Below are 10,342 nucleotides of genomic sequence, written 5' to 3'. Positions count from 1 at the left end.
CGGGGTCCGAGTCTGACCTTAAAGCCCGCGGGCCGGGGAGCGGCGGGATCCGGGGGCCGCCGCCAGCCTCCCCGACCCTTCCCGGGCGCGGAGGCTAAAGCGCGGACAGCGGCAGCTAGCGGTAAGAGCTGGGCGAGCATCCTCCAGGCGCTGCGTCGTCAGCGTCAACACTTGCTACATTTTCATCAGCATCGTCATCAACAACATTTTCTACATTTTACAGAGAAACATTGCCTCGACCTAGGAAATGACAGAGCTGGGGATCCAAGCCAGCTGGTCTGGCTCCTGGGCGAAGGAAGAACGTGAAAGGCTGGCCATCACTTTGTGACAGGGTCTCCCGCCTGCTTCGAGAAGCATTATTGCGCAGGGACGCCTGGGGGGCTCAGTCGGTTAAGTGTCTGCGTTGGGCTCCGGTCATGATCGCAGAGCCTGGGGTCGAGTCCTGCATGGGGTTCTTTGCTCAGTGGGGAGCCCGTTTCTCCGTCCGCCTGCGGCTCCCCCTGCTTGTGCTCTCTTGCTCTCTCTCCCCCTCTGACAAATAGGTAAATAAAATCTTAAGGGGGGGGGGGGAGAAGTGTCCTTGGGAATAAGTATTTCTATGTCTAGGCTTGGAGAATTACTTATGTCTTAATTCTTGTTACAAGTGTCATCAAAATTAATTTTTTTGAACAGAGGGAAAAAGCTTAAGATTCAAAAACACCTTTTTACACATGTAACCACAAGCGATCACACTGCAAACCCATGAACTCTACTAACTGTGTTGAGAGGAACACACTTGTGACCTTCGTGTCAGTTCCTCAAGCCAATCACCTTCCCACGTGTGTTCCCTCAGCCCCCGGGGCAGCCAGTCCTCCTCCCCGGGACAGAGCCTGGGAAACTCAGGTCAAAGTGACCAAGCATGCAAGCCAGGCCACTTCCTCAGGATCAATCTTAGTCCAATCCTAGGGTCCGAACCCGCTGACCCTGAGGGAGGCCAGGTTTTTTAGAAAGGTGAAGAGGGAAGTGAGGCTACCTCAGACACTGCTGTCATCTCGTGGAGTAAAAGTGTTAACGATTGCCAAAATTCCTTGAGTGATTTGTTTGCTTAAGTAATAAAATAATTATACACCAGAGACCTATGCTCTACATGTCATAGGCCCATTTAAGAAATGATAGGGGCGCGTGGGGGGCTCAGTTGGTTAAACATCTGCCTTCAGCTCCGCCCCGTGTTGGGCTGTCCTTGCTCAGGGGGAGTCTGCTTCTCCCTCTCCCTCGGCCCCTCCTCCGGCTTGTGGTCACTCTCTCTCTCAAATAAATAAAAAATCTTAAAAAATTTTTTAAATGATTAAGTTGTGACTTACAGTTTTTAGAGACTCGCTCAAGGGGTTCACAGCAAGTAACAGGTCAACTTGCTAGTAGCCTTTCAAACTGAATGTCAGATGTTCCCTGACTGACCCCCGAGGGGGCTTCCTTATCCACAGCACCATGATCACTCTAGTTATGCACATGTGCTCTCATTCTGTGCCCTCTCCTTCTTCCTGCTCCACACTGGGCTGTGGCCTGAGTTTGAGGTCCACACCCCGATTCAAGACTCAGAGCTGAACACTCAGCTCTTCCAGTGGCCACCCGCCCCCCACATCTCAGCCTCCTACTCCGCACAAAATCTTCCACTCATCTTTTTTATTCATTCTCTTTAAAATAGGAAATATCTGAGTGATTTCTTATAGTATAAAATTTTTGTAGAAAATGCAAAACAAGGAAAATTGAACTCCCTCCAAACCCGCTCCAGTACTTCTCAGAGGTAATCATTTTATTAAAAGGTTGGATTATAGTCTTTCAACTTTGCTCTTGGCCTATGGGAAAAATGTTTATCTATACATCTAAAGCTTTATTTCTACATTAATAAAGCCCAATAGACACAATGTTACATGATTTTTAAACATATGTGTGCTGGACACACTTCAAACATCAATACATCAAAGTCTGCCTTATTTTAGTTGTTTGATTCTATGCTGTAGCTTAATTTATTTAACTAGACCTTATTTGTTGGACATTCCGGTGATTCCTATTTTTCTCTCTCCTAAAGAAGTTTCATATCAACATGCCCATGCTCTGTTGTCTGCCCTCCCAAGGCTGACCCCTGAGTCCTCACACAGATGCCCAGCTCCTAGGACTTCCTGCTGGACCTCTGGGTCAACCTCTCTGACCCTGACAGGCTCCTGCTGGGTCCTCCTACAGATGGAATCTTTGACCCCTGGGTCCCACGCTTGTTTCTTTTGTGAGAGGCTGGGAAGGCCCAAGGCTGGCATTTTACCTCCTCGGGCTGTAGAAAATTGTGTCTGGCCCATGTACTAAAGTCTGGGGAGGCTGCAGCCACAGAACCCGGTCTACAGGGTTCTTTTCCATAAAAAATCACTGATGAGAGGTGTGGAAAGTTAATTCTGTAAACTTGACCTCAGACAAATTGTGAGAGGGGTTTCCTTTCCCTCCAGACTCTTCCCTTTCTAGTGCTTTACCCCGATAGGCTCCTGCCCAGAGTCTGAGGTTGGTGCTGTAATCACTTTGTCTCCTGGCCTGCTTGGTGGAGCTGGGGAACTCTCCTCTCAGATGTCCTTCTGGGCCCACCTCTCCCGGGGTCCTGATCCCTCCCTCCCCAGTACAGCCCCCACCCCCACTCTGCCTGCCCAGCCTAGCCCTCTGATGAGTTTTCAGCCTGAATGTATTGGCTGGGGTAGGTCAGGAAGAGGGTCCTCTTTGTGTTCAAGGCTGAGAGGAGACAGGCAGATGAGAACTTCATTGTTAGAGGTATGAGGTGAGATGAAAGAGCAAGGGAGAAAAGCTCACGTGACCATGACCGTGCATGAGAATGCCATTTCTCACGAAGCTGACATGGATCCTGCTGGACCCCAGGCTTCCAACCTGCCCCTTCCCGGCTCTGGAAAATGGTTGTGAGCCAGCCGTTGTCTGTGCTGGGGAGCAAGTAATCCTGTCTCCATCAAGGTCCTTCTTGCTGGAATAAGAATCGGATTGCCATGAGACAGATTAACAGGAAAAAATCAAATTTAATAGGAGGAATACATACAGACATAGAAATTCCAAAGGCAGTCTAACTGAGGCATATATGTCATCCTGAACTAAGAAGGGAGGGGGTCTGGGACTTCAGGGCAATTCCAGGGCCATCAGAGGCAGAGAAGATGCTCAATAATTAGATGTTTGCCCTGTTGTACAGATGGGTCACTCAGATAAAAGGCATCTCTGATAATAACCCTTATTCTGGAATAGACTCCCAATTTAGAATCTTCTATGTAGTTAAGGGAGGAGCAAAAGCTTTTCTTGAGCCCACAGGGTCTCGGTTGCCTTCAGTTCAGGATAATCTTCATGCCAAAGTGGCCCATCTTGGGGTGACCTGCCCTCCGCCCCTAAATCCGATTTATTGAATATGATTACTTTATGTTCGCTCACAGAGCATTTCTTATATAGATTTATTTCTAAAACGAATCTTCATATTACTTCCATTGGATGAAATATAATTAGTTATTTGCACAGAGAATAACTAAAGAGGTAAATAAAATAGAAAAAATCCTTATTATTTTGGAAAAGGTCACTGATTTACAAAATGAGATGTGTGAAATGATTCTCAGTGAAGAAAGTTTTCTGAGCATGTAGTAAAAATGGTAAATCAAATTATCTCTGAATACACTTTAAAATTAGAAAATCAACTACTTGAAATGGTGAGCATAAGGTTTCTTATCTGGATACAATTTTAGGACAACCAAGATCGTCCATTTTTATAATAAACACCATAAGGTCTAATTTCATTAGTGGCTAAATATTTATGCCAAGATAGAGTCCACTAGGATGCCCTTATTCTCTTGAGACTTTCAAAACCAAACAGAGCACAGGTAACTCCTTCTAATAACAATGTCTGTACGGATTGAACGTGACTTTACGAGCAAGGTCATTTAAGAATCATTGGCTAACGACTTGTTCCATTCTAGAGTCCAGCCACACGCCATCTCCCCGTACCCTTTGATGCGGGCAGGGGCAGGGCCAGCCTAAGCCAGGGACCCAGCCGAGCCAGCCAGGTGCCCAGTGGGTTCCATTCAGCCTCTTGTCCCCTCTGAGGCTGTGCTGTCAGTTGCTGTCCGGCCCCCCAGGAGTACCATGGGACCCCCCCATGCGGGGGCGCTGATGGGGCAGGAAAGTGTTCTGATGCTCCTCAGGTAGCGATAAAGGAAAAGTGCGTGGATCCCACATACCCCAAGTCTCAGACCGCCTTATCAGAAAATGCCCACCCTCAGCCTCCCAACCCAACAGAGATCCAAAGGCCCGTTTTTGTTGCGTTGGCTCTTCAGGAGCCCTGGCTCCGGGCCCACAAGCGGCCTCCTCCCCCCTAACATGCCCCAGCACACAGAAACCCCCAGACAGGATGATCTGTGCTGTGCCCCGTAGCCTGGAGCCTCCAGACACGTTGTCCCGGTTAGAGCCTGGAGACCCAGTCCAACATGCCAATACGTGTTGCAGACGGCTGGCCTCCAGCATCTTGAGCCCCAGGATTCCCGGGGAGGCGATGAGAACCGCTAGAACAGGCCACTGCCCTCAGCGGAAACAGCAGAGGCCTCAGCTGCTGCCCTTCACCCTCCAAAACGCCGGCCCCCTGTTTCCACCCAGGACTTTGGGGGTGCACTTAGTGGTTTGACAAAGAGAATGTGGTAGAAGCAGATGGGACAGGAAGGGGCTAAGTGAGAGCCAGGAAAAGGGGTCCCAGGGCGGAAACAGGCATCAGAGTTACCATCCTGCTTGAAATAACCAAAACCTGACAAAGGACAGGAAACAACAATTTTCAAGACAGTAGACCTCAGGCAAAGAAGGATAGTAATCCCCAAATGATAAGTGATCTTGGGGGGAAATGGGGTGAGCCCTAGGATTGTCCCCAACGTCCTGCCTCGAGAGAGTTTCTCGGCCCCAGTGCAGGGAAGAGAGACCCGGGCAGAGGCTGGCGAACTGCCTGAGCTGATGAGAGGTGGCTGACGTCCAGCCGACCAAGACAGCTGGAGTTGACAGGACAGAGAGCTGTGACGAGAGGAAACTCCAGAAGGAATTCCCCACTGAGGGGCATAATGATCAGCACGCGCAGGCGGGGAGGTAACTATACAAGGTTGGGGCCAGACCCCCACGAAGATCAGACGTAACCAGTCAGGAGAAATGATACAAGGTATATGTCTATTGATTGCAAGAATCTAGATTTAACTCCTGTTCGAAAGACAGACAGACAGACAGACAGAAAGAAAAGAAAAAAGGAAGGAAAAAAGAAAGAAAGAAAAGAAAAGAAAGAAGAGAGAAGGGAAAAAAGCCTGTGTTCTGTGTTTCTTGTTCAAAGAGGTACAGACAGGTGTAGAGAGAAGGATTATCCTGAACTAGCCCTCCACCTGCGGCCAATCTCGGCTGTCAGCGAAATTTTAGTCTCAAAACATGGAAATAACAACCTTTTAAGAACTTCTCTTTTACTTTGTATCTCTTGATGTTTTGAGGAAAAAGGAGGTTGGTTGGGAAACAACTTTGGAAAGACAATTTAAAATCAAACAAGCTTAAAGGAAAAAAAAGTTGCCTGCCTCTCTTTTCCACTACTTGATCCCCATTGGGCAGAACTCCGGCTCTTGGGCCCCTGCCCTCAGTCATGCGATGGCAGAGAAGGCACCAAGTTCAAACTCACATGCACCCGGGAACTGAATTGAGTTATGAGTGGATTAAAGGAAACTGATGGCGATGGACCAGGAACTCCGTAGACTGTTGTACATTATTCCTTGCTTTTTATACGTTAAGAAGTGGGTTTTTCAGAAATTCAGCGTCTGTATTTGAAGGGGGGGGGGGGGGGGGGGAAAGAAGAGTTAAAAGGAGTGGGAGTGGCCCGTACAGGGATCAAACCCGCGACCTTGGGGTTATTAGCACCACGCTCTAACCAACTGAGCTAACTGGCCTCTGCTTAGAGCAGCCTTTTTTTGTCTTCCTTTTCCTACTTTTATTTTTCAAGGGCTAAATTCGGAGTAATTGTTGCTGTTTTTTTATCTTCGGTAATCTCTTGGTTGCTTTCACACCATATCTCATGTCTTGATACCTCCCACACATATAGAAAATATGTCAAAGAATTTGTGCATTGACAATTTCGATAGACATTGTCCCGCTGTGCTTCAGAGGGCTGAGCCCAGTATGTGTGTCTGTGTTTGTTCAACTATACAGAGGACAAATAAATGGGATTGTGGCCACATTTCCTACTCCTCCTTCTTTCTGAATTCCCTGCTGCATGCTACGGGTCTGAAGCAAAACTTGACAGTCAGCGAAGATGTAGGGGAATTCACAGGGGGCGCATGGTTAGTTTGGAAATGTCCTCTTCTCTCAGGTAGGTGAGACTTTGGGGGTGCACTTAGTGGTTTGACAAAGAGAATGTGGTAGAAGCAGATGGGACAGGAAGGGGCTAAGTGAGAGCCAGGAAAAGGGGTCCCCAGCGGCTTCCGTTTTCACACCTCAGAAAGAACCTCATGGGCACAAACATCTGAGGAGAGCGGGCTAACGCAGGCCAGTGTGTCTGGAGATCACGACTGGTGGGGAGAGTAAGAGACGAGACAGAGAGGAGAGACCATGTTGATGATGCGGGACCCTGTAGTAGAATACAAAGTCTAAATCGGGGTACTTTTGTTGGTAAAGGGGGTGCTGACAATAATTAATAGGCACTAACTGATCCACATCAGGTATAAACTAAGGAGTAGGATCACTCTTTAGAGGTGAAGTTAAGGATTATTTAATTGGTTCTAACAGTAATGGGAATCCATGGGAGGATTTTAGGCAGAGAAGTCATATGAACAGATTTGTGGTTTAAAAAGATCGCCCAGTTTCAGTCACTTAGGAGGCATTAGGGAATGGCAAGAACAGGCTACCATCACCAGCAACAAAATTTCTACCCTCAAAGAGGGTGGAAACAGAAATGAATAATAACATGATAAACATGAAAATGATATAATGTATAAAAAGCTGTTACCTGTGATTGAAAGAATGGGGCTGGGGGGGGCTGTAGTGTTGGGAGTAGGTTGGAATTCTGAACTGAGTTGTTGGTGCAGGCTTACTAACATTGTAGTAACGTTTGATGGGAAGACGGTGCTCAGGTATTACAGGGAGAGAGCACAGCCGGGACCAAAGTCCAAGGTGGGTACTTGTGTGAAATGCTTGAGGAATGGCACAAGGCCCAGAGCATAAGCAAGAAGGAGAACAGAGATGAGACGGGGGGCAGTGGAGGGTCAGAATGTGCCGGACCTTGTAGGAGATCTTAGGAACTCGGCTTTACTTCGAGTAAAATACAAAGGTATTAAATAATTCTGATTCTAGGAGAGAATACAGTTGCAATGACTTTTTAAAAATGATTTTACTTATTTGAGAGAGAGTGCACACCTGGGGAGGGGAGAGGGAGAAGCAGACTCCCCACAGAGCAGGGACCCCCTAGGCAGGCTGGATCCCAGGACACCCAGGATCATAACCTGAGCCAAAGGCAGATGCTTAACTGACTGAGCCACCCAGGAGCTCCTGCAATGAGTCTTTAGAGTTGTCCTGGATCGAGGCAAAAGAGTGGGGTTGTTGCATGCACTCCGAGACCTTCTTTTAGATGTAGGCTGCTCCCAGAGAGAGGGTGTAACCTGAGACGCTAGCTTCCTTTGGCTGAGAGCAATGGCTGGGAGGAGCTCAGCTTGCAGCCCTCAGCAAAGGACACTCCAGGCTGTGAGATGAATGAGTGCCTTGCACCGGAAACAGGTGGTTCTAGGCTGAACACCCACCTCATCCAGTCCACTGAAGGTGCTACTCAGAGCCACCACCTTCACATCATGAATTCATGCCATCTGGGAATAACTTCTCTAGGACTCTGGTTGCTCTGGTTGGTCACTTTTCCTGGGTAAATTTAAAAAAATTTTTTTTATTATGTTATGTTAATCACCATACATTACATCATTAGTTTTTGATGTAGTGTTCCATGATTCATTGTTTGTGCATAACACCCAGTGCTCCATGCAGAATGTGCCCTCCTCAATACCCATCACCAGGCTAACCCATCCTCCCACCCCCCTCCCCTCTAGAACCCTCAGTTTGTTTTTCAGAGTCCATCGTCTCTCATGGTTCATCTACCCCTCCGATTTCCCCCGATTCATTCTTCCCCTCCCGCTACCTTCTTCTTCTTCTTTTTTTTTTTCCTTAACATATATTGCATTATTTGTTTCAGAGGTACAGATCTGAGATTCAACAGTCTTGCACAATTCACAGCGCTCACCATAGCACATACCCTCCCCAATGTCTATCACCCAGCCACCCCATCCCTTGGTCTCCTCCAGAGAGGTGCTGTGTTAAGGATTCCACATTGATCTCTCTGACCAATCAGCCAAACCATTAGTCACTGTACATGAGCTCATCTCTGATATCTGATATCTGAATGAAATGGATGCCCAGGTCCACCAGCCAAAGATCTGCCCATTAGGAGGATTGCCCCCTCACTGCTATCTTCCAGAAATATTCCAGGATGAGGTACAGTGCATTTAGCCGTGTGCCCTGCTGGTAGCCTGGTAGAACTGTGTTAGTGAGATTCACTGGAGAACTTACTTAAGACTTGCAACCGAGGCACTTTATTTGTAGGCTTGAAACCCAAAGGACCAGTTTTAGGTCTAAGAGGCAGAACAATAAACAAAGAGCCTGAAGATCTTTCCTAATGTTTTAAATCGATTCATATTCTTACTAAGTCCAGCTCATGCACCAGCAAAACAAACTTTCTTGTTGAGTTGAACGTGAGCCAAACATCCCTCAAAGCTGCTTTGAACCCACAGGAATGAATCAGCCAGTTGAAAAGAAAGACCGTTCCTATTCTTGGTTCATTGTTCACATTCTTGAGTAAAATGAGACTAACACACACAACCAAGTCACTATTAAACCTTCCCCCATCTCTTTCCTCACTTGCAAAAATGCAGCAAATAGCCCCACTTATTTAGAGCGTGTGGGCTCCCTCCTCCCGCCGGGAATGGTCCTGGGCGCTGCCAGAGCCCCATGGCCTCCGCCCAGCCGCGCTCTGAGTCCAAGGAAATGTCCAGCAAGGGTATCTGCACGTCCAGGTTCTTCGGGAGGACTCCAGTGCACATACATGCAGGGAAACACCCTAACTCCATCCTAAATGCGCTAGGAGAGTCCTGGACCTAAGTGGAACACGCGTCGATCCCACTGAAGCTGAGTGAGTGAACTTCAGGGGGTTGGAAAGATTGAGGGCCAAGGCGCCTTGGCCTGGAAGGGCGGGTATGGCCGGGGCTGCGTGCCACCCCATCCCGCCACGAAATCGCGCGGGCGGTGGAAATCCCTCCCCCCCTCCCCGCAAGGCCGTGGTTGGAGCAGCCTGAGGACCGAGTCCCTGAGATCTGCTTGGGGACCAGACGACGGCAGCGTGGGGGTTGGTGTCGCCATGTGAGATGGGTTCGGCAGTGGGCTGGGCCCCACTGAGATCTCCCTGCAGATTCCTGTCCCACGATACTCCTACAATTCTCTCTCTCGTCCCCAGATGACCCGATATCTGAAAATATTGGTCTGACTGTAAATAAATTGCTTGAGACTGGTGAGGTTCACCACAGTGTCTGTGGACGCTCGGTTTCCAAAGGAGATCTTCAATGGGGGTGGGGGGAGGACAGGCCTGGGAAGGAGCGAAGACACACTCCCTAGGAAGGAAACCTCCTGCGAGTTATACCCAGCTGACGTGCTGGAGGTACCAGGTGAGGGGTCCCCACTCCGAGGACCATAAATGGTGCGATTCCAAACATGTCCACTGCAGGGCTCTGGAGAAACTTCAAAAAATAAATAAACGAATAAAAATACTCCATAAGCGAGGGCCCCTCTGTTTCCGCCCGGTTTCGAACCGGGGACCTTTCGCGTGTTAGGCGAACGTGATAACCACTACACTACGGAAACCTGGCCGCAGGCTCTTCTTCTCTTCTCTGATAGAGAATAGACTTTTCCTGGCTGTCCCAGGTCTGGGAACCCTGAATTGATCCTTCCTCCAAGAAATTTCAAGCTTACTGCGCTTTTTTAGTTATTCAAATCAATAATACTGGAGTCAATGACTCACACCAAGTAAACTCTCCCTGGGGAAGAAGCCCTTACCCACCGCAAGACAGAAATTTTTGGCAGCCTCGGAGTATGGGAAATTTCAGAAAAATTCCTCGATATGGTCCCATTTGGGTTTATCTGACTAGAAGGTTCTATGGTCTCCATCTTCTGGGTGCCAGAGAATGATCCCAGGAAAATAACCGGGAGCTGCTGAACTGAACTCTGGAAAGTGCCTGTTCTGGGCGGG

The 10,342-nt window shown here is 48.3% G+C and overlaps 2 non-coding genes across 2 annotated transcripts; both read right to left on the bottom strand.

The window, feature by feature from the left end:
* Positions 1-5,883: 5,883 nt before the first annotated feature.
* TRNAI-AAU lies at positions 5,884-5,957 on the bottom strand. The gene has a single exon. It is a non-coding gene; the product is annotated as a tRNA-Ile (tRNA).
* Positions 5,958-9,884: 3,927 nt separating this feature from the next.
* On the bottom strand, positions 9,885-9,957 carry TRNAV-AAC. Its single transcript has one exon. It is a non-coding gene; the product is annotated as a tRNA-Val (tRNA).
* Positions 9,958-10,342: the final 385 nt, after the last annotated feature.

The sequence above is a fragment of the Neomonachus schauinslandi genome, chromosome 8, assembly GCF_002201575.2.
Source record: "Neomonachus schauinslandi chromosome 8, ASM220157v2, whole genome shotgun sequence".
NCBI classification, from domain to species: Eukaryota; Metazoa; Chordata; class Mammalia; order Carnivora; family Phocidae; genus Neomonachus; species Neomonachus schauinslandi.
The sequence above is the reverse complement of the archived record's forward strand: the minus strand, read 5'-3'. Positions and strand labels throughout refer to the sequence as shown.